This window comes from Diabrotica virgifera, chromosome 3, assembly GCF_917563875.1.
Source record: "Diabrotica virgifera virgifera chromosome 3, PGI_DIABVI_V3a".
Classification (NCBI taxonomy): domain Eukaryota; kingdom Metazoa; phylum Arthropoda; class Insecta; order Coleoptera; family Chrysomelidae; genus Diabrotica; species Diabrotica virgifera.
In genome coordinates this window covers 120,118,809-120,143,935 of record NC_065445.1, presented here as the reverse complement: position 1 = coordinate 120,143,935, position 25,127 = coordinate 120,118,809, and the positions used below count along the sequence as shown (strand labels likewise).

Genomic DNA, 25,127 nt, shown 5'->3' with positions numbered 1-25,127 from the left:
TCTATGTTTATTTTTTTTTTTATTTTAATATTGTAATATTTACAATCTGTCCTTAACTAAGAACAATAGGTAAATTCTTTGACAAAAATTGAAAATTTGACCTGTAGAGGGAGATCCAGTGATTACCCTCTTTACATAAATTAAATTAAAACAAGTTAAAAAGTTTAGTTATCACAGATATTCGAATCTTCTTGCTAGGTCCACTACTTTGAATCTCTTCAGGCGTCGTACATCATTGTGGTCATCAGTGAGGTTGCTGGCTGGCTAACTCGTTTGGATGAGATTCTAGTCTCTTGGAATATTTTTTGTAATATTCTGTTATTACTGTTTTTATGGATGGCACATTGAGGTCTTGCTCTATCACATAGTTTGGCACGTACCAAGGGGCATTCAGCATTGTTCTAAGGACTTTGTTCTGGAATCTCTGCAGTATTTCTAGGTTAGTTTGACTGGCTGTCCCCCAAAGTTGGATACCATAGGTCCACACTGGTTTTAATATAGATTTATATATCAGCAGTTTGTTTTCAAGAGATAGTTGAGATTTTCGACCGATGATCCAGTACATTTCTCGGAATTTTATTTCTAGTTGTTTTCTTTTTGTAAAAATGTGCTTTTGCCAAGTTAATCTCCTATCAAGATGGATTCCTAGGTACTTGACAGTATCGGTTTGTGGGAGTTGCGTTTCATTTAGTGTTACAGATGGACATGTTTGTCTTTTCATGGATGGATTTACTCTCATTTGCTTTTATCTTCCATTTTTTAAGCCATCTTTGTATATTATTAAGGTCTTTCTGAAGGATTCTGGATGCTATATTTGGATCATGGTGAGAGGCTAGTACAGCAGTGTCATCAGCAAAAGTTGCACACGTTGTTCTGTTACTGTGGGTAGGTCAGCAGTGTAGAGCAAGTACAATATCGGTCCCAAGACACTTCCTTGTGGTACTCCGGCTTTTATTGATCTTAGGCTTGTGTATTCATTATCCTGCTTGACTAGGAAATGTCGGTTGGAAATATAGCTTTTTAGGATTTGATAAAAAGGATGGGGAAGGTTTTTCTTTAGTTTAAAGAGCATACCAGCATGCCATACCTTGTCGAAGGCCTGACCAATGTCCAGGAATGCAGCAGAACAATACCTTTTATTTTCTAGATCACTTCTGATGTGTTTTACCAGTCTATGTACCTGTTCTATCGTTCCGTGTTGTGTTCTGAACCCAAATTGGTGTTGGGGAATTAGTTTCCTTTCTTCTATAACTGGGAATAATTGTTTAAGGAGAAGTTTTTCCAAGATTTTTGATAGAACAGGTAGCAGGCTTATTGGTCTGTATGAAGTCACCTGAGTTTTATTTTTCCCTGGCTTGGGTATGAGAATAATTTGAGCAACTTTCCATTGTTCTGGGTAGTGACCTAGCCTAAATATTGCATTAAATACTTGCGTTATCATTTTCAGACCTTTGCATGTCAATTGCTGCAGTAATCTCCCGTTGATCGGAGAGGAATGTACTCAAAAACTCATAATCAGAAACCTCTCTGATGACGGATAGACCTAAAAACACGTGTCAGAGGACGGGAAGAGACTCGAATTGTATCGAAACGCAACCGTCTATGTTTATTTTCAATAAAATAAAATATATTTTTGTAAAAATTTCAAAATTTTTATTTTATTTTGTCTTATATTATTACTGAAATAAATATATCAACCTCCCTGTAATTTATTGGGAACGATGAGCAAAGACCGGTCTAGCATGGCTCCCATCAAGGCTCTAGTGTGCTACATTTACACCTGCAATGAATTGTCACTTATTCTTGGATGCATTTATCATTTCGCCGCTGCGTATAATGGGATTTATTTAGAACTAAGTACTTATGTTTGAAGTAAAGAGGGTTTGAAGAGCTTTTCAGTGATTAACGCCTTTGTGAAAATGAATTGACGCCCCGGTTCATAATGGGTTTTAAATAGCAAACATGCTGATGTTCATTAGGCCATTAAGGAACATTAACAAATTATGAAAATTTCAGGATTTAAAAGCTTATGAATAAAAACAGGTATTATAGGAATTATCACCCATTTTATACGTTACTTTTATGTTTTAAGAACTAAATACAGAATATGAAGAGCGTTTATTATAATACGTGGATGATTTCAGAAATACCCCATCCAACAAAGAAACTAAAAATGTTGAAAAAATGGTTATTATTTTTTAAAGTTAATACATTTCTTTATGTAAATAAAAAAATTTAAATCTTAGACTCCAACCAAATAGATCAAATTATATACAGGGTGTAACAAAAAGGCAAGTCATAAATTAAATCACATATTCTGGTACCAAAAATAGTTCGATTGAAACCAACCCTTCTTTAGTACAAACATGTACATAAAAAAGTTACAGCCCTTTGAAGTTACAAAATGAAAATCGATTTTTCCAATCGAAAACTGTCATGAAATTTTATATTGAAAATGAACATGTGGCATACTTGGAGCAGCAAATCTTAAAAAAATAACAGTGAGATGTTTTGCACCTCATAAAAAAATTATTGGGGTTTTGTTACTGTAAACCCCCAAATAATTGTGGAAATTCCCACTAAATTATAACTATGATACCATTAGTTAAACACAATATTTTTAAAACGTTTTTGTCTCTTAGACACTTAGTACTTTTTCGATAGGCCAGTTTTATCAGCATATTTTGAACATTTGTAAAATCCATCACATATTTGGAAATGGTTTAGTAAGATTGTAGAATATTATTTTGATTATTTCATTCATAGGAGATTCTGACCAATAGAAAGCTACAGAAATCTAAATTAAACTGATTATTTTTTAATGATTTTAACTTCCAATCGTATAGTAAGATATTTGATCACGTGTTTAATTATGTCCAATGAGATTAAAATTATACTGAGAATTATCTACTGTAGAAAATTACCGATAGAATTTTTTTAAGTAGATTGTTTCTGTTTAATGGCAACCAGTTTCCTAGTTTTTGACAACTGTCACATTTAAGAAAATATCCATAATATACGTATTAAAAAATAATCTTACGAATATCACACGACAGTAAGAATAAATAAGAAAATAATGCTTCATTTTTACTCAAATTTGTTGTCATTGGACAATAGACACGAGAGCCCGCAGGACTCGAGTCAACAAATTTTCGAAAAGCTGTTTATTTTCAATTTATTCTCACTCTCTTGTGATATTATACCCGATAATTTTTTATTATTTCATTCATAAGAGATTCTGACCAATAGAAAGCTACAGAAATCTAAATTAAATCGATAATTTTTGATAATTTCCCGTCGTCAAGTATATTACGTCAGATCCCCTTCGTTGCTACGAAAAAATACATTCAGTGACATTAATGATAATTAATGTTTTAAAAATTAAAAAAGTGATGACTTTCAACCGTAAAATAGTTATAACAACTGTGTGTTTAATTGTACTAATTTGTACTTACATAAATAAATTACAATAAAATTTTGGTTTTGAACAGTTTTATTCATGAAATAATCGCAACAAATTGCACTCGACCTCTGAAATTAATATAGAATTTTTGCTCTCGTGACACTTTGACATAATTTCCCGAGACGAAGGCGAGTGAAAACTGTCAAAGTGTCACTCGGGAAAAATTCAATAATTTCAGAGCTCTTGTGCAATTACTACTGATAATTTCCCGTCGTCAAGCGTCAAGTATATTACGTCAAATGCCCTTCGTTGCTATGAAAAATACATTCAGTGACATTAATGACAATTAATGTTTTAAAAATTATAAAAGTGATGACTTTCAACCGTAAAATATTTATAACAACTGTGTGTTTAATTGTACTAATTTGTACTTACATAAATAAATTACAATAAAATTTTGGTTTTGAACAGTTTTATTCATGAAATAATCGCAACAAATTGCACTCGATCTCTAAAATTAATATAGAATTTTAGAGCTCTTGTGCAATTACTACTGATAATATTATTACCAGGTCTCTATAATGTTACAACTATTTAAAAATATGTGGTGAATTTTACAAATGTTCAAAAAATTTTGAGTTGAACGAAAAAGTACTAAGAGCCAAAAAGCTTTACGAGCGTAGGCGCAAAATTAACGATCAATGCTTTTAAATGAATCGAATCCTGAAAAAACTAATATATTTTTTTGAAAAATTTAACGCAGAATGAAATATTACATTATTCCCGAGAGCCTAAAGTTCCTCAGAATAAACAAAAAGTTTGTGTTGAATGAGATATTTGAAATTAAAAATCACACTAAATTTTTTCTTCTTTTTCACCCCTGTGACTCTGAAGTTTTCATTGACTTTCGGCCATCGGTAATAATTATAATATTTCATTCTGCGTTTAAATTTATCAAAAATACTTATTAGTTGTCTCAGTATTCGAAAAAAAAATGAATGCATTTAAGAAGCATTGGCCCGAAATTTTGTGCATGCGCTCTTAAAAACATTGAGTTTAACTAATGGTACCACAATAATAATTTAATTGGAACGTACATAATTATTTGAAGGGGTTTAAGGGAACAAAACCACCATAAAATTTTTATGGGTGCAAAAATTCCTGTTTTATTTTTTTGATGTTTCTGCTATAAATGTCCATTCTAAAAAAATTCTAATAGCTTTCGATATATTTGAAAAAATCGATTTTCATTTTGTAACTTCAAAGGGCTGTAACTTTTTGAAGTTATACTTCTTTAGGAGCGATTGAGAGTGAATTTTCATTATTTTGGGCGCATGCGCACACAGACAGTATGTTGTTCGTTGCTAATCTTTCAAGTTGTGTATGACATGTATCAGCGCAAATAAGTCATATATTAGTTTTTTTAGTAAATATATTATTTATTATAATTTTTGTGTCTTTGGATTTGTCTTTCCCAGGAATAAGATAATAAAGTATCTATTATAACATTTTTATACTTCACTTGATCTATTTATCACCGTGATTTATAATTATGTCCGAGATGTCACGTACACAGAGAGATGATAGCTTCGTTGGTAGAGCATTGGACCAGAGATCGAGAGGTCCCGGGTTCAAATCCCGGACGATTCATAAATATTTTTTTTTAATTTTTGTTATTGTTTACATAAAAATTTGTTGAAAGTGGTAAAAAACTGTTTAGTATATTTATTTCGTTGATATTATATAATAAAAGTAAGTATAAAACATAACTTCTTACGTGCGTACAAAGTACATACACATTCTTTTTTTTATTTGCCCATTTGTACTAAAGTAAGTTAGGTTCAATGGAACTATTTTTGGTTCCAGAATATGTGATTTAATTTATGACCTGCCTTTTTGTTACACCCTGTATATTAAATATATATTTATTTAAAAATGAATAACCATTTTCAATTTCGTTGCAAAACAAAAATACAGCCGAACCATACTCTAGTCCAATCAGAGAGTGCAGCAAGCACCTCTACCGGTTTCGAAACTTATTAGTCTCTCATCAGGAGGCACATATGCTGCTCTCTCTGATCCAACCAAAACAAACCCCAGCGTGCAGTCCCGGATTGCAACGAACGAAATGGCATAGATGCCCTAGCGGCAACTGCTAGCAAAAAGACTAAGTTTTCACTCTAATGGCATATAAAACAACATAATCCCACCAGAATGAAAACAATGGGAACCTTCTCTGGTTACACCTCCGAGGCTTCTACAATCTGCAAACCATACGGATGCTGAGACTAAGGAAGATGAGGGAATTCCACAATTTACAATTCACGTCCCATCTGCTCAGCGCGGTAAAGTTATATATTTATTTATTTATAGATATAAATTTTTTAGTTGTTTATATGGGACTATTTGTTTTTGATTTCCAATCCGGAAATCGTTTTCAAAAGTTATTATAAATAAAAATTATTTTAACCTATATACATTTTTTAATTAGCTCTTTATAACATCCAATTTGTCAGTTGACTTTGCCTCAATCTTTTAGACCATATTGGCCTGCTTTAAGTTAAAATTCTGAGGGTGCTGTTTTACCCTGGGATTAGGGCTTACATTACCGGGATTCCGGGATCCCGAATACCGGATTCCCGGACGATTTTTGTCCGGTATTAAAAACCGGTATTTACGTAAAAATACCCGAATTACATTAGTTGATAAAAATTGAATTTATGCACAATATAAATCTAATTTTAAATAATATTAATTAATTACAAGAATTATTTTTGAAGATAAACAAACAATTTCGTTGTATTAAAATCTGTATCAGGCATATTTATTACACATAACGAGCCGAGTATGGCCCTATCGAGAAGCGGCGGTGTCGGCAATATAAAGCGATTGTTTATGTTTTACGTCTACTACCCAATGCCACATTTCGGCATTCGAATTTTGGAAAAAATACAAATCCGCTTTCCCTGAGCTTTATTATTTGGCTATAAAATATTTGTCAATACCTGCCACATCAGTACCTCCCGAAAGAGTATTTTCAAAGTCTGGGCAGTTAACAAATCTAAGAAGAAATCGTTTATCGTCCAAAAATTTGGATGTCACGTTTTTTTTATATCTATCTACTACTCTCTATGCAATAAAATAAATAATATCTACTCATTTCAAAACAATATTTATTGGATTTCATATATTATTTGTTAACAAGTCAATATATAACAACTGAGATAAGTAAAAATATAACTAGTAAATTTTTTATTAATAATACCGGTTTTAATACCGGTATCCCGATATTTCAAATTTCAAATATCAAATACTGGTATTTAGATTTTAGTTCGGTATTGTAAGCCCTAATTGGGATTGATATCAAATTTCGAGTTTTGTGTACTGATGTGGTTAATTGTAGGTGATATGTCTCTGATCTTCTATTAATCCATTAGTTTTGGTATATTCTTATTGCTGACTGCTTCTTTTAGTATTGGTAGCCAGGATTCAGATTCTTTCATTTTTCTCTTTTTTCATTCTCATGACTATTGCTGCTTTCTTCTATTCTACTCTGTATTCATTGTCCCAGGTCGTAAGCATGTTTGGTTACTGGTAATCTATGAAAGACTGTTTTTTAATGTATGATCCATACCCATTTATCCTAACACTTAGTGGACTTGAGGTTTCCCCCACATAAAAATTGTTGTTTCACAAAATATTTCATAGTTGCAGCTTTTTGTCTTTCCCGTGTGTTGTTTACCTACACCTGGAATAAATAAGTGTACTTTATTTAGAGCGAAGTACTTATGTTTGAAGTAAAGAAGTTTTGAACAGCTTTTCAGTGATTAACGCCTTTGTGAAAATGAATTGACGCCCCGGTTCATAATGGGTTTTAAATAGCAAACATGCTGATGTTCATTAGGCCATTAAGGAACATTAACAAATTATGAAAATTTCAGTATCAGGATTTAAAAGATTATGAATAAAAACTGGTATTCTGGGAATTATCACCCATTTTATACATTACTTCTAGGTTTAAACTTACTTACGTTACTAAAGAATATCAGAATATGGACGGCTTTTATTATAATACGTGGATGATTTCAGAAATACCCCATCCAACGAAGAAACCGAAAACTTGAACAAATGATTATTTCTTAACGTGAATATTGACAGATAAAATATCGCTAAATTTAAATCTTACCAAATATCGATTTGTATATGTTACAGTTCAAGTTGATTATCCAGTTGGAGTTGACTTTTCCTAGTTCGAGTCGACTCAAACTGCTGGTTTTAGTAAAAGTTGATTATAAATATAAAATGAAAATTTTTATTCAACATTTACTAGTAAAAGTAGACTCCAACTAGTTAAAGTATACTCTTCCCAATGCCATTTAGTAAAAGTTGATTCACACAAACAACCGATTCTAGAAATTAAATGTTACTGTATATTATGTTCAAATCGTGATATTTATAGTCCAGGCTGTTTCGTCGCCCCCGTTAGGTAAATTATTCCAGTTCGATTTTTTGCACAAACTTACTCAAAAAGAGGTCCTTATAACGAATCCACAGGATGTCAGGTGGTACCGTAATCGAAAAATTGTTTAAACAATTTTTTTAAACAAATTCACAAAAAAAATTCACTTCGGACATTTTTTACATCATTAATTTGGGTCATTCGGAGCAAAAGAGGTCTTTTGTGATTTTTCTGTAAAATTTATTGTTCTCGAGTTATACGCGATTTAAAATTTGAAAAATGCGAAAATGACCATTTTCAAGGCGTAATAACTCAGTTAAAAATTATTATTATGAAAGTCAGAAAGTCACCAAATCAAATTTTAACGACCCCCTACGAGGTACTGAAAAAATATTTGTCATGATTGTATTACTAAGCTGTTATTTTTAATTATTAACAATGAGCGCTAGGAGCGTATTGAGGCGGCTGTCAATGTGAGTGCGACTGAGAGATGCACCATTGGACGGTCGGAATGGAGGATCTTACTCGCACTCACATTGACGGCTGCCTCAATACGCTTTTAGCGCTCATTGTTGATAATTAAAAATAACAGCTTAGCAATAAAATAATGACAAAAATTTCTTCAGGATCTTGTAGGGGGGGCTTTAAACTTCGATTAGGTAACTTTCTGACTTTCATAATAATAATTTTTAATCGAGTTATTAAGCCTTAAAAATGGTCATTTCGCACTTTTCAAATTTTAAATCGCGTATAACTCAAAAACTATCAATTTTAGAGAAAAATCACAAGAGACCTTTTTTGCTCCGAATGACTAAAATAATCTAAAGAAATTTGTCCGGAGTGAAATACTTAGTTATTTATAAAACAGTTCGTGAAGTATGCTTTTTGCGCACGCACGCGATGTTTAGAGCACGAGCGGGCCGAGTGCTATACATCGCCTAAGTGCGCAAAAAGTACTTCACGCACAGTTTCATACAATATTTTATCTACCAAAAAACAAATAAAAAACTGCAACTCTTCGTCACTGGAATACATTCCTATTTTTCAATTTTTTAGAACTTTGACATTTAAAAATTCAAACTTCTGTCAAACCACAAAACTGTCAAAACTTTTTTTGTAATTTATTGCTCACATGTCATCACCATGACAAGGCGAAAGTTAAATATAGTTGATTATATGAAAGTGTGCTAAGAAACAGTGCGAAAAAGTAAATCCCATTTAAATTACGTTATTACTTTAGGCACACTTTAAACCCTTCATGTACTGCTATCTATATTTACAATTTTCACACAATAAAAACTTATACATAATATGAGGTAGAGTAGATAAGAATTATTTTTGTGAATTTGGTTAACAAAAATTGGTTAAACAATTTTTCGACCGCGGTACCGCCTGACACTGTGTATTTCTTATAAGGATGTATTTGTTTGAGTAAGTTTGTGCAAAAAAATCGAATCAGAATAATTTACCTAACGGGGGCGACGTTACAGGCTGGACTAATAAGTAGTTGAAACGGTCAAAACAAAGAGACGTACACTCATCAAAAATGCACGTGAGATTATACTCGTATAAATTGTATAATCTACTTTTACTAACAAGAGTTAGGAAGAGTCAACTTCAACTAGTAAAAGTTGATTTAAATTTTTCAAATTAACTTTTACTGCTCGTTTCAGTTGGAGTTGACTCGAACTAGGAAAAGTCAACTCTAACTCAGAATCAACTTAAACTGTAACATCCAGGGGTGGCCAAGCTTCTTGATATTCCGAGCCAATTTTCCAAAGTTGAAATTTTTCGCGAGCCGCAATTAAATATCTACGTATTCAAAAATAAAACTTTTTTAACAGAACTACATTTATTGAAAACAGAAATAAAATTACGCAATATTATCTAAAACTTAATTACATTTGTATTCCTTCTTTTGACAATTTTTTAAAATTTGGTGAATAATTTGTGGCAGCACTTCTCAGTAATTATTTTTGAAGTCGCGTAAAATGACTAAAATGTATAATCCAAATTACAAATTATATCCGTAGCAATAGTTAAGCCGGTCACTCACGATACTGCGGCGTCGTTCATCCAACAAAATTGTTACACTTTTACCACAAAGAGACTGGCCTATCTGCTGCAGTACTGCAGAATTGATATCATCGATGGTTTTATCGAACGACACCGCAGTACCGTGAGTGGTCGACTTCAAAATCGGTCTTGAGTCGGTTGATTACTGACTTTTATGTCGCGCCACTCTTAAGGTTCGTTCGGGAAATTTTCGATGTGTCATATCATTTTTAGCTAGGATGGAAATGGAATTTGTTATAAAGTAGCATTTAGTCTTTCATATTTGTTGTCAGTAATTTAAAAACATTTTGAAACACATATGGAACGATAATAATTTTTTTAAATAATAACACAAAATTGAAAAGGAACTCGGGTACATTTATCGAGAGCCACAAGTAATCCTTCAAAGAGCCGCATGTGGCTCGCGAGCCGCAGTTTGGCCACCCCTGAATATATACTAATAGTCGAAGCAATAAAGCACTGAACCTTCGAAAAAAAGGACAAGACGGATCTTAATAATTCTTTTTGCATTCGATTCGCGAATGCGCCAGAAAACTTTGTGACCCCTAGTCATGAGATTATATTGAAAAACTGCATACAAAAAATGCATTCTTTTAAATTGTGCTCACTACGGAGAGCAATGGATTGTATCCTCGCTCCGACCCTTCTTCTTCTTCTACGGCACTACAGCCCAAATTGAGCCTTGGCCTCCTTTATTTTTTGCCTCCACCCTTGCCTGTCTGTGGCTGCTCTTCTCCATACACGGACTCCTAAAAGGGCTTGTGCGTCGCTGTTTACTGTGTCTTCCCAGCGCTTTCGTGGCTTCCCAACCGGTCTCTTTCCTTGCATTCTAGCATTCAGTACTCGTTTTGGTAGCCTATCCTCTCCCATTCTTATCACATGTCCGGCCCATTGCAATCTTTGTAATCTAATGAAGTTTGACAGGGGCGTTTCCTTATAAAGTTGATAAAGCTCGTTGTTGTATCGACTTCTGAAGATTCCGTTTTCCCTCACAGGTCCTAGTATTCTCCTAAGTACTTTCCTTTCGAATGTGTCGAGTTTGTTTTTGGATGTTTCTTTCAGCACCCAGGCTTCACTGCCATAGCATGTTATTGGCCGAATTAAGGTTTTATAGATTCTCATCTTTGTATTTCGGTGGACACTTTTAGACCGAAATATATGGGAGAGGGCAAAATAAGCTCTGTTTGCCTGCGTTATTCTCTTCCGTATTTCACCATCTTCTGATCCGTCGGCATATATTTCTACTCCCAGGTATGTAAACTTTTCAACCGTTTCAATGTCATCTTCATGTATAATGCATTCTTTTAAGTTGTGCTCACTACGGAGAGCAATGGATTGTATCCTCGCTCCGACCCTTACTCCCTGGTATTTATATTCGTTATATTCGTGAATTCTCACATTTAAACTAAATACATTATTTTAAATGCGAGAATTCACGAATATAAATACCAGGGAGCAAGGGTCGGAGCGGTGCCCGGACCTGGTGCCCAGGGTACCTACTGCTTACCTCGTCTTCTGGAGTTTTCGGCAAATTCATTAAAAAATTAAATCATTACTCGGGGTTTTTTTAGGGTCCCTGACGACGAATATGACATCGAAAGTGATTTTCGGAGTATTTGGTGTCTAGGATACCTACTGTTTACCTCGTCTTGTGGAGTTTTCTCGGCAAATTCATTAAAAAATTAGTCAAAAATCATTACTCGGTGGGTTTTTGGGCTCGCTGACGATGAATATGACATCGAAAGTGATTTTCGGAGTACTTGGTACCCAGGGTAGGTACCTACTGTTTACCTCGTCTTCTGGAGCTTTCGGCAAATGCATTAAAAATGAGTCAAAATTCATTACTCGGGGTGTTTTTGGGGTGGCTGACGACAGATGTGACATCGAAAGTGATGGTACCTACTGTTTACCTCGTCTTCCGGAGTTATCGGCAAATTCATTAAAAAAAATAGTCAAAATTTATTACTTGGGGGGTTTTGGCGTCTCTGACGACGAATATGAGATCGGAAGTGATCTCCGGAGTACCTGATGCCCGGGGTACCTACTGTTTACCTCGTCTTCTGGAGTTTTCGGCAAATTCATTAAAAAATTAGTCAAAAATCATTACTCGGGGGTTTTTGGGGTCGCTGACAACGAATATGACATCGAAAGTGATTTTCGGAGTACCTGGTGCCCAGGGTACCTACTGTTTACCTCGTCTTGTAGAGTTTTCTCGGCAAATTCATTAAAAAATTAGTCAAAAATCATTACTCGGGGGTTTTTGGGGTCGCTGACAACGAATATGACATCGAAAGTGATTTTCGGAGTACCTGGTGCCCAGGGTACCTACTGTTTACCTCGTCTTGTAGAGTTTTCTCGGCAAATTCATTAAAAAATTAGTCAAAAATCATTACTCAGTGGGTTTTTGGGGTCGCTGACGACGAATATGACATCGAAAGTGATTTTCGGTGTACTTGGTACCCAGGGTAGGTACCTACTGTTTACCTCGTCTTCTGGAGTTTTCGGCAAATCCATTAAAAAATTAATCAAAATTCATTACTTGGGGGTTTTTTGGGGTCCCTGACGACGGATATGACATCGAAAGTGATGGTACCTACTGTTTACCTCGTCTTCTGGAGTTTTCGGCAAATTCATTAAAAAAATAGTCAAAATTCATTACTTGGGGGGGGGGGCGAATATGACATCGGAAGTGATTTCCGGAGTACCTGATGCCCAGGGTACCTACTGCTTACCTCGTCTTCTGGAGTTTTCGGCAAATTCAATAAAAAATTAGTCAAAAATCATTACTCGGGGGGTTTTTTGGGTCGCTGACGACGAATATGACATCGGAAGTGATCTCCGGAGTACCTGATGCCTAGGGTACCTACTGCTTACCTCGTCTTCTGGAGTTTTCGGCAAATTCAATAAAAAATTAGTCAAAAATGTTTGTTTTTAAACCAGGATTAGTAAACTAAAAAGACAGATTCACACTCAAGAAAGTCACTAGAAAAATCACCAAATACATCTTCTTTTTTGGTTGATCATGTTGGCCTTCGACGGTAATCCATAAATAATATATTATACTTATACGTCCCTAAAGAGTTCTAAAAACAACTACTGTTTTTTATATAAAAGTAGACTAAACAATCTAAAAATTAAAGGGATACCACAAAAAAAACACAAAAAATCGCCGATATAACTTAATTAACCTATGAAATGCCAATAGTGTCAAAATTTCATAAATGTCAATAGTGCCAAAATTTCATAACAGTTGAGTAAACTTGCCTGCGGTTGGACCAATTACAAACAAGTGTTACAGCGAGGGAAATTTGTTGTGTTTGTTATTTATATGAGATTAAGATACAAGCCACCATTAATAATTGTAAAAAAATTACATTTTACGCTTTTGTTTTTTATGTCTATACATATATGAACTTTTTAAAAAAATGATTATAAATCGAAATTATTTTAACCTATAGGCATTTTTTAATGGACGTTTTGTAGCATCCAATGTGACAATTGATTTACTTGGCCTTGATTTTGTAGGCAAACTAGCTCTGTTTTTAAGTTGAAATTCTGAGGGTGAATTTTTACCCTCGGATTGATATCAAATTCCGATTTTTGTGTGCTTATGTCGTTAATTGTAGATGATATCTAGGACATTCTATTTATCAATTAATTTTGATATATTCTTATTGCTGACTTCTATTTTCAGTATTGGTATCCAGAGCCTGCTCCACTCTATTGGTAAGTTTGCTACACACTTTTCTTAATGCAAATTCTTTGATTTTTTTTTCTTTTTTCTCCCTCAAGACTATAGAATTATCATATATCGAATAGGAATAGACTCTAATCTATTGGTATTGAATATTATTAAACGCTTTTATTTAGTTCAATAGTTTGAGTCAAATCTTTAGACGTTAATTTGACTGCCTTCTCTTCAATGCAAATGATTGAAAATTTGCAGACATATGTATTCGTGGGAATAATACACGAATAGTGAATACAATTGTTTTATGTTTTTTAATTGTTTAAATAAAAAAAAACGATTTTAATGGAAAATGCTTAAATTCTCTTGTTTTTTACAATGTAGAAACTTGAAACTTTTACGGGTTGTAGCTAATGATATGAGCTATACATAATTTCTTTTTTACATTAATTGTTTACGTTATGCTTCATAAATAAACAATAAACAATATAAGTTTCAAATTTTGAACGCTCATATATTTGTTTATATAAAAGTCGACGCTTATTCGTGTCAAATTTCAATACGATACGAAACAAAACTTCAACCCAAACTCGAATTCAAAAAATTCGTGTTTTTATCGTAGTCTTAGAAAAACCACCGGTAGAGACGTTTCGTGCTACAATAATAATTGTACACAAAAACAAATTCTAATGTTAACTATTAACATTAGAATTCGTTTTGGCGTATTAATTAAACGCTTTTTTAAACGCTTTTTTTTAGTTCAATCGTTTGGGTGAAATCTTTAGACGTTAATTTGACCGCCTTTTCTCCAATGCACATGACTGAAAATTTGCAGACATATGCATTCGCGGGAACGATACACGAATAGTCAATAAAAAAATGTTTTGTGTTTATTAATTATTGTTGAAATAAAAAAACTATTTTAACGGAAAATGCTTAAATTCTCTTGTTTTTACAATGAAGAAACTTGAAACTTTTACAGATTGTAGCTAATTATATGAACTATACATAATTTCACTTTTTACGTTAATAATTGTTTACGTTATGCTTCGTAAATAAACAATAAAGTTTCAAATGCTTTGCCGATTCATGTTTGTTCATCATATGTTTTATACATATATTTTAATAAACATGACGATATATTTTATTGTTTGAAAAGTGTAAGAATAAAAAGTAAATATTAAAAAAATATTAAAAAAAAAATTTTAAGAAACGCTTTTCTTTAGTTACGAGTGACTAAAATTAAAAATATTATAAAAAAAATCAACTAAAAAGCAAAAAATAAACAGGATTGAAAAAATCTAACACATCCGTTAAAGAAAAGCGTGGGCGAAAATCGTTTATTCGATGAAGACGCGCCACGCTTTTCTTTGACGTATGTGTTAATTTTTCAATTTTTTTTTGCTTTTTAGTTGATTTTTTTTTATTTTTTGCTTTTTAGTTGATTTTTTTTAATATTTTTAATTTTAGTCACTCGTAACTAAAGAAAAGCGTTTCAAAAAAAATGTTTTCATATTTTTTTATTACAGTTGTAATCATGATATGATTACAGTTGAGTTCACTTGCCAACTGGTAGTAGATACTAGAAAACAGTTTCGAACATCTTTATAATTTGTTATCAAATACATAAATTTGAAATATGTTAGGACTGCATCTTTCTTATGTTTCAAGTTTGTTTTGAGGAAAGATTAATAAAGTATAAATTGTAGATCGTAGAAGGAAGCATACATGGCAGATGTTGTGAAACATAAAAAACATACTTAAGTCTCTACAGTAAGTATTCAACATGGAGTTAAAATAAACAACAGAATAGAAAAAAAAGTTTGCAGTAAAAGTGTGAAAAAAAGGGCAGCAAAAATTGAAATAGGGACTTCATTTTTCAAACTTAAATTACTTCCTATACTTACTATGTTTACTTACTGATTCTAAATATGTGTTATCGAGTTGGTCAATACCGAGTTATATAATGTTCATCATCCAACCAATTCACGTCCACTGCTGGACATAGGTCTCTACCAATTGTTTCCACACTTCACGGTTTTGTGCTGATTATTGCCAGTTTTTACTAATCCGTCTGATATTATCTATCCATCCTATATTTGGCTTTCTTCTACTGCGTTTATCTTCTCTTGATCTCCATTCCATTAGCTTTCGTGTCCGTCTTGAATCCTTCAGCCTGGCGACGTGTCCTGCCCAGTTCCATTTGAGCCTGGTGATAGCTTGGTGATAGCATGGTGACATCTGCGATGTTATGCATGTTCTTTGTCTGAGATCTTCATTTCATATATAATGTTATTATTTTCTAAACATTTAATATAGGTATTCTATACTTTTTGGAACAAAACTAAAGCATCTTTGGGATTTGGTAATGCGTTATTTAGGTGTCTCTACTCGAGTTACATGGAATTTAAAAAAATAATGAAGAAAATTGCTCTATTGGAAATTGGAAGCCGAGAAAATACTGCTGCGGGAACAAAAAGGTAATGGTTCAATGATTACCATCCTATTGGATATAACTTCGTCGCAAATGCCGGTCAACTTTGACCAGTTGTATCTCAGTAATCTTTTTTTATTAATTCTTTTGAGTCCCTTTTACTTTTCAGTGTCGGGACTAATGTCTATTCACGTGTGCACAAACTTTGACCATTGTTTCCTATCCTGCGTCAGTCTGCTTGCTTCTGCTACGGTTTTTCCTTTTTCTTGGATAATCTTCGCGATTGTTGTATCCCAGTTTTCTGCTGGTCTACCTCTGTTTCTTTTTTCTATATTTTTGCTTCCCATACTTTTCTTACTGGTATATTTCTTCTCATTCTCTTCATGTGGCCCCACTAACTCAGTTGTTTTTCTTCGATGTATTCTAGGAGTGGTTTAGTTTTCAGCTCATCTCGTATATAGATATTTCTTATCCTGTCTCTTTTTGTTACTCCTTTTACTCGTTTTAGGTCTTTCATTTCTAGAACTTGAATCTTACTCTTCATTCTTCTTGTTAATACCCAAGACTCGCACCTGTATGTAAGTACTGGTCTGTATATCGTGTTAAAGACCGTTATTTTGGGTTTTCTGGATATTTCTTTTTTATTTAAAAATTTGCTATTAATTGCGTGGAATATCTTAGAGGTTTTGTTAATCCTTTCTTCTATATCTTTTTGTTTGTTGTTTTCCGTTGTTTTCCACTGTTACTTCCAGGTATTGGAAGTGGTTTACCTGTTCTATTGTTTCTCCATTGATTTGTATGTTTATTACGGGTTGTTCTTGTGCTATTACCATAATCTTTGTTTTGCGTGTGTTTATTTTCATCCTATGTCTATTTAATACCTCATTCCATGTTTGTAAATTATTTCTCAGATCTTCCTCTTTCTCCGCCATAACAACTACATCCTCAGCAAATGCACATTCTGATATTCCGACTCTTTCTAGGTTTCGGTAGCCTACATGCAGTTTTTTTAATTGTGTATGCATTCTTTTATTATTTCGTCCATGTTGAACAGTGTAGAAAAATGTTGAACAGTGTAGGACTCATGACCCATCCTTGTCTTAAGCCTTCAGATGTTTCAAATTGTTGCGATTTCATATTTTTATGCGTTCTATAATTCGTGTTTCTTCTGTATAAACTTTTGATGACTTCTATTAGTTCTCTATCTACTGCTCTTCTAATTAGACTGTTCCATATTGTTTGTCTTTTAGCTCTGTCGAATGCTTTTTCTAGGTCTATGAAGGCCATGTACGCTTTAGTTTTAGTCAGTAGTGTTTTTTCTGTTATTCGCTTTACTGTGAATATCTGATCTTGCACCCCTCGTCCTTTCCGGAAACCACTCTGGGCTTCTTCTAGTGTCGTTTCAATTATATTCTTCAACTTTTGTTCTAATACTGTTTCGTATACTTTCAGCGCCGTACATAGTAGTGTAATTCCTCTATAATTGTTACATTCTTTGGTATCTCCTTTCTTATGTATGGGCAGTCTTACTCCCATCTCCCAGTCGGACGGTATTTCTTCTTTATTCCATGCCTCATTGCATATTTCTCCGAGTAGTTTCCTACCTTCCAGTCCCATATACTTTAGCAATTCTGGTGTTATTCTATCATGTCCAGGAGATTTCCCATTCTTAAGTCTCCTTATTGGTGTTTCTATATCGTCGTTTGTTATTTCTTCTGTGTTTTCTTCCTGTTCTGTTCTTTCTTCATTTTTTCCGTTGTTTTCTTCTTTGTTTACTTCATTACTAGTAAGTAGCTCTTGAAAGTGTTGCTTCCATCGTTCCATTATTTCTTGATCATCTGTTATTATTTTTCCATCTGTCTTTTATTCTTGTATCTCTTGTTGATTTGTCTGTTTTTATATTTTTCATTGTTCTATAGAAAAGTTTCTGGTTTTCTTTACTATTGTATTCCATCTGTTGTCCGAATTGTATCCAGGTCTTTTCTTTTTCTCCCTCTCTTACTTTCTTCCTTTCTTCTTTGTATTTATCGTAATTTTCCTCGGTTTTGTTCCCTAAATAATTTTTCCACAGTTTCTTCTTCATTTTTACATGGTTTTTGATTTCTTCACTCCACCAGCTCGTTTGTTTAGTTTTGTTGTTTTTCCTGTATACCCCGCACGTTTCTTTTCCCGATTCAGTTAATATGTTTCTAAGTAGTTGCCATTTTTGTTTCAGATTGCTTTCCTGTATTGGTCTCATCAAGTTTGTTATTTTTAAGTTTGTCAGTTCTGCATATTTTTGAGCTACTTGTTTGTTTCTAAGCTTGTATTTTTGAATTGTTTCGAACTTAATCTTTTTTCTATTTTCTATTGCTCTTGTTTGGCGTTCTTTCCTATTTTTAATTTTGGCTTCCAATAAATAGTGGTCGCTGCTTGTTTCAGGTCCTCTTGTAACTCTTACGTCTTGGAGTGCCCTTCTATTATTGCGATCTATCAGAATGTATTCAATTATTGATTTTTCAGTTTCTCTTGGTCCTTCTCTTGTGAATTTATGTATATTTTTATGTTCGTAATGTGTGTTTGTTACTATTAGGCTATTTAATTCACAAAATTCTATTAATCTTCTTCCATTGTTATTTCCCACCTCCTCGCCATATTTTCCAATTACATCAGATGTTGATATATCCTTGGTTCCTACTCTACCATTAAAATCTCCAATGATAAAAATATTTCCTTTACTGTTTTCTACGGCTATGTTGAGGTCTTCCCAGAATTTGTCCTTTATTTACTTTTTATCATATATATCGATCTATTTATATGTATATTTATATCTAAATATCTAGGCATTACACTATCTAGCTACGGAAGGCTCGAAACAGAAGTGGAAGATCAAGTGAATAGAGCAAACAGAGCCGCAGGTTGCCTGAATGACACAATATCGAAAAATAAAAATATCGGAAAAGAAATGAAAGGCAGAATTTTCAAAACAGTCGTCAGACCAATAATGACGTACTCGGCAGAAACACGACTCGACACAGAGAGGACAAAAAGATTGCTCAAAACAGCGGAGATGAAAACCCTCCGAAACATCGATGGGACATAGCTAGAAGTACTGATATACGACGGAGATGCAATGTGGACAATATTAATAACTGGGTAAGAAACAGAAAAATATAATGGAATGACCATATAAGCCGAATGACAGCAAATAGAGTAGTAAGGACAGCGAGAGACGGTTCCCCAATAGGAAGACGATCAGTTGGAAGACCACGAAAACTATGGAATGACAACTTACTAGAGGCACATTGAAAAACAGACAGAGTCATGTCTAAACAAAAAGAAGAAGAAGATAGTAGAGGATCCCATATAAGGTCGATTTGCACCGATCTGTTTAATGGATAAAAATTATTGGATATGTAATTTGACATGTTAACAATTACAAAAAACAAGGATTGCCCGATCTAATCTTGTTCGAACAATTAATTAGTAATTAAAAAATGACATTTTTTTCATGAATTTAAAAAAAAATTCGACCCAGGCAGATATTATTTCAGATTTTTTGGATCATTCTAAACAAAAAAGGTTTTATATAATTTTTCTCTAAAGTAGGGATGGGAAAACCTACCGGTTTTAACCTAAAACCAGTTTTTTTACTTCGCAATAACCGGTTTTATCGGTTGTTTTTTGTCCCGGTTATAACCGGTTTTTTCTTTTTAAAGTAAAAACCGGTTATTAGGTTTTTACGGTGATTAGGATTAGATTAGGTATTATTTTGGATCCCAATCATAATTATTATTCTCAAGTAACTATTCCAAACAAAACCATAATTCAAATTTTATTTTATAAATACAGAAGCAAAGTGAAAATGCAAACTCACTAACTCACATCAGCCAGAAACAATTAAGTATTATAATATTTCGTTGAAAAGGTATTTGTAATCATAATATTTACATAAGAAGTGATCTGGTTGAAGTAGACGCAAACATCATCTATTTTTCACACTTGATTCTTGACATTGAAAGTGGATGAATGACTTTTTCTGATTACCAAAAATAATGTTCTGGCTGTGAATATCAAATTACCGATTACGAATACGAATCTTCAAGGATTTCCCTACGTTTTCAAAACGATACACCCATACAGGAAGTATTAAATTACCCCCTCTGTGGCTCAGTGGTAAGAGCGCCTAACCTTTGGATCGAAAGTTCCGAATGGTAGTGACTTCGAATCCCACCAGGGTCAGGAATTTTTTCATTTATTATAAATTAATAAATGAAAATAGTTTCTGTCCTTGTGGGATGGTACTCACCGGAGGGACCGCAGACGTTCGGATACAATTAGCGTCTCTTTGCAAAGACAATGACGTCGACTTTGCAAAGTAACAAGACACTTACTCAACACACACACTACACATTACACCTAAGTTAGTGATAAGTTATACAATTACGTGGCTAAAGGTTCTAGTTCTAAACCAAGGCCAGAATCAGGGGAAAAAAGTATTAAATGAGTTAAAATGTACCTATTATACGCAAATATACAAACGTGTTGAAAGAAATACATGATAAATTTTTTTTGATGGTAGTAAAAATAACAGATAAATTGCATTATCAAATTTATTTTTAAGTAAAATATTTATGTTGATATTATTTTTTTTTAAATCCCATTTGAAAGAGTCTGGGAAATTTTTTATAAGTTGAAATGGTTGGGTTAAACTGTATATTATTGTAATATGTAACATATATTAATCTTACGCTATATTATATTTAATAATAATCAATAAATATATAATAATAATAAAATAATAAATAAATATAATAATTAATAGAATAAAATGGTTTTATTAAAAATTGTGTTTTATTTATATTGATACTGATGTTCTTTCGATAGTACTAATTTTGATCATATTGATATCGAGTATCGCGTCGAGTGGAGTATCGCAAACTAAAGTATGTACATTGTAAATGTAACATTGTAACCTATTGGATTAAAAAAACCGAAATCCGGTTTTTGGAAAAACCGTTTTTTTTTGGCCGGTTATAACCGCCAGGTTAAACCGTAAGCAAAAAAACCGGTATAACCGAAAACCGGTGTTTTGTCAAAAATCGTCATCCCTACTCTAAAGTTGATCGTTTTCGAGTTATAGACAATTTAAAACTGAAAAAAGAACGAAAGATGACAATTTTCAAGGCTCAAAAACACAAGTAAAAATATCATTTTTGTAATCATCAAGTACATAAATTCAAGTTCAAACCTTTTTCTATCAGGTCTCGATAAGAATTTTAGCAATGTTTTATTCTAAAACATATTTTTTTAATTGTTAATGAGGAAGGTTTCTTATGGGGAGACGAGCATTAACAACTAAAAAACAATGTTTCAGAATAAAATAAGTCCAAAAGACTTATCCAGAACTGATAGAATAAGGTTTGAACTTGAATTTAGGTACTTCGTAATTTCAAAAATGATATTTCATACTTATGTTTTTGAGCCTTGAAAATCGTCAGCTTTCGTTCTTTTTTCAGTTTTAAATTGTTTATAATTAGAAAACGACCAACTTTAGAGAAAAATTACAAAAGACATTTTTTGTTTAGAATGACCTAAAAAATCTTAAATTATATCTGCCTGGGTCAATTTTTTTTTAATTTATAAAAAAAATGTAATTTTTTAATTATTAATTAATTATAGTTAGAACAAGATTATATCGGACAACCCTTGTTTTTTGTAATTGTTAACAATTTATGACATCAAAGATTTGGCTTTACCAAAAATAGGCCATGCAGTAGAAAATCTGGATTGGAAGATTGTGAGAAGCATGCTTGAAGTGGTCTTCAGAGAAACTGGCGTACGAATTACTGTGTGTTGCATGAACCCGAAGATGTCGGATCCTTCAAAGACAGTAGACTGTTATTTCTTCTTGAAGGGTGTATGCAAAGCTGGAGAGTCGTGTAGATTCCGCCATCCTGGGCCTTCATCTAGAGTTGCTGATCGGGACGCTCAGATCTTAAGAGGGGAGCAGTGTAGCAAAACAATGGGTCACCAGCCGCAAGGCGTAAGCCGAGAAAAGTCTAGATCGAAGCACGCTATACGTGGAACCGATGCGCGGTTGTTGGAAGGTCACACGATAGTCGGAGAGCTGGCTTAGCCCGGAATGATCGAGAATAACGACTAGGATATATAAGGCATAATTTTTGTGAATAGAGTTTAGTCTTAAGCTAAAGTTTGTAAAGTAAACTTGTATAAATATAAATAAAGTCGTATATAAATACGAACCGCTAGTTCTATTGTAATTACTTATAATTACAATAAAACTAGCGGTTCGTATTTATATACGACTTTATTTATATTTATACAAGTTTACTTTACAAACTTTAGCTTAAGACTAAACTCTATTCACAAAAATTATGCCTTATATATCCTAGTCGTTATTCTCGATCATTCCGGGCTAAGCCAGCTCTCCGACTATCGTGTGACCTTCCAACAACCGCGCATCGGTTCCACGTATAGCGTGCTTCGATCTAGACTTTTCTCGGCTTACGCCTTGCGGCTGGTGACCCATTGTTTTGCTACACTGCTCCCCTCTTAAGATCTGAGCGTCCCGATCAGCAACTCTAGATGAAGGCCCAGGATGGCGGAATCTACACGACTCTCCAGCTTTGCATACACCCTTCAAGAAGAAATAACAGTCTACTGTCTTTGAAGGATCCGACATCTTCGGGTTCATGCAACACACAGTAATTCGTACGCCAGTTTCTCTGAAGACCACTTCAAGCATGCTTCTCACAATCTTCCAATCCAGATTTTCTACTGCATGGCCTATTTTTGGTAAAGCCAAATCTTTGATGTCATAATTACACACGATTTTCTTCAAATTACTTAGAGCACGCCATATGTTCTCATAGCTTGGCGTGTCCGTATAAGACTTCCTGGTCACCATATACAGCAAAGATCGAGGACCATCTTCCAATCGCAGTACTCTTCCAATTTTAGGCTGCTGATTTCTTAACTCGTCCAGGCGGCCGAACTTTCTATTGAATACGGACGAGATTCCTTTAGTCATCTCGAGGTCTTGGGCAACACAGTGGGCTAGAGAGACGTTTTCTGGAACACCAAACAGATCTTGCTGAACTTCTGTGGTCACGCCGAATCTAGCACTCTTTCTTTCTGCGTAATTTGACATAAATTCCTTAAAACTTGGCTGTGGTGCATCTTTCATCTCCTGTTGGAGGACTCGGGCTTCCTCTGTTTCATTTGAGCCAGCATATGGTGCGAGACGATTTATGTGAATAACTTTTGGTTTACCGTTTGGCAACTTCTTAATTCTATATATTACGTCATTTATTTTCTTCTTAACTTCATATGGACCTTCCCATTGTCTTTGCAGTTTAGGACATAAGCCTCGACGACGTTGCGGATTATAAAGCCAGACAAGATCACCTACTTCGAAGCTTTCATTCTTGCATCGAGAATCATATTGATCTTTCATTCTGTCACTGGCTATCTGGATGTGTTGTCGGGCAAGTTCATGAATGTTGTTCATTCGTAATTTCAGGCGGTCAACGTAGTCTTCGCCTGCAACATGTTCCTCGGAAGGTCCGCAGCCAAACTCTAGGTCGCAGGGCAACCGAACTTCACGACCCAACATCAGGCAGGTTGGTGTTTGACCTGTAGTTTCATTTACGGCCGAGCGGTAGGCCATCAGGAATAAATGAATGTGTTGGTCCCAATCTCGCTGATTTTCAGATACAACTTTGGACAAGTGTTTACCCATCGTTCGGTTCATCCTCTCGACCATCCCATCTGATTGAGGATGCAGGGGTGTTGTTCTGGTCTTATTGACACCAATCAATTTACAAACGTTTTGGAAAAGAGCTGACTCAAAGTTTCGCCCTTGGTCGGAGTGGATCTCCAAGGGAACACCAAATCGGCTGAAGAATTCTTTAACAAGTACCTCTGCAACGGTAGCAGCTTCTTGATTTGGTAATGCATAGGCCTCGGTCCATTTCGTAAAATAATCCATGGCTACCAGGATGTATTTATTTCCAGCATCAGTTTCTGGAAATGGACCTGCAATGTCGATTGCTACTCTTTCCATAGGACTGCCAACATTGTACTGTCTCATGGGTGCTCTCTTTTTACCAACTGGACCATTACCGGATGCACACAGTTCACATTTCTGGCACCATCTTCTTACATCATCTTTACAGTTCACCCAATAGAACCGTTCTCGAACCTTTTGCAGAGTCTTCGTAGTACCAAAGTGTCCACCTGATGTACCGTCATGCAACTGACGCAATACTTCTGACACTTTACTTTTAGGTACAATCAACTGAAGCTTAGATTCTGTACCATCATCGTTCTCAAAGGTTCTGTACAGAAGATCATCTTTTAGTATCAGGCAATTCCATTGGCTCCAGTAGGCCTTGACTTCCGGACTACATGCACTAATGTTTTGCCAACTAGGTCTCTCACCTCGACGCATCCAATCCAATACTCTTTTTATACATGGATCGTCTTCTTGGGCTTCTTGTAACTGTTGTGGCTGCCATTGCTCATTAACGACGGTAGTTCGTCTCACAGGGCAAAGCTGTTCATCTAGTTTAAGCCGGTGATTACAACTTTCGCTGCATGGCCGTATCGAGGAAGCATCTGTATTTGAACCAACTCTTCCAGCCCTCTTCATGTGTCTCTTCGGCATCGTGTCACGAATCACCCTCCGTACCATTTCCACCAAACGTTCATCTTTTCTCTTATCGCCTTTTTCCACGGTTATTACTCGATTGTTTCGTGAAGCTTGGCTAGCTGCTTCGTGTTCCAAGGCAATAGCAAGTGCTTCATCTAAAACTTTCGGTCTTGCTAGTCGTAAAGCTTTCTGTAGTTCATTATCTTTCAGCCCATTGACGAAGGTATCTACTGCAATTTCTTCTAAAACGCTGTCTGGCACCTCCGGATAAGCCAACCGCACCACACGAGCCACATCTGCTTCAAATTCTTGCAGATTCTCACTTGCTCGTTGACTTCTATTTCTCAGTTGTGCTTTGTATACTTGTTGTAGATGGGCATCTCCATAGCGTTTTTCTAGACGAGTGAACAA

At 34.3% G+C, this 25,127-nt stretch overlaps 1 protein-coding gene across 2 annotated transcripts in view; it reads left to right on the top strand.

Annotated features, from left to right (window-relative positions):
* Nucleotides 1–25,127, top strand: part of LOC126881275 (extracellular sulfatase SULF-1 homolog) — a 505,200-nt gene that overhangs the window by 91,776 nt on the left and 388,297 nt on the right. For both annotated transcript variants that reach the window (XM_050645464.1, XM_050645461.1), the window contains exon 2: nt 13,633–13,664. The gene's annotated coding sequence lies outside the window, so the exon portion shown is untranslated. The remainder of the gene's footprint in view (nt 1–13,632; nt 13,665–25,127) is intronic.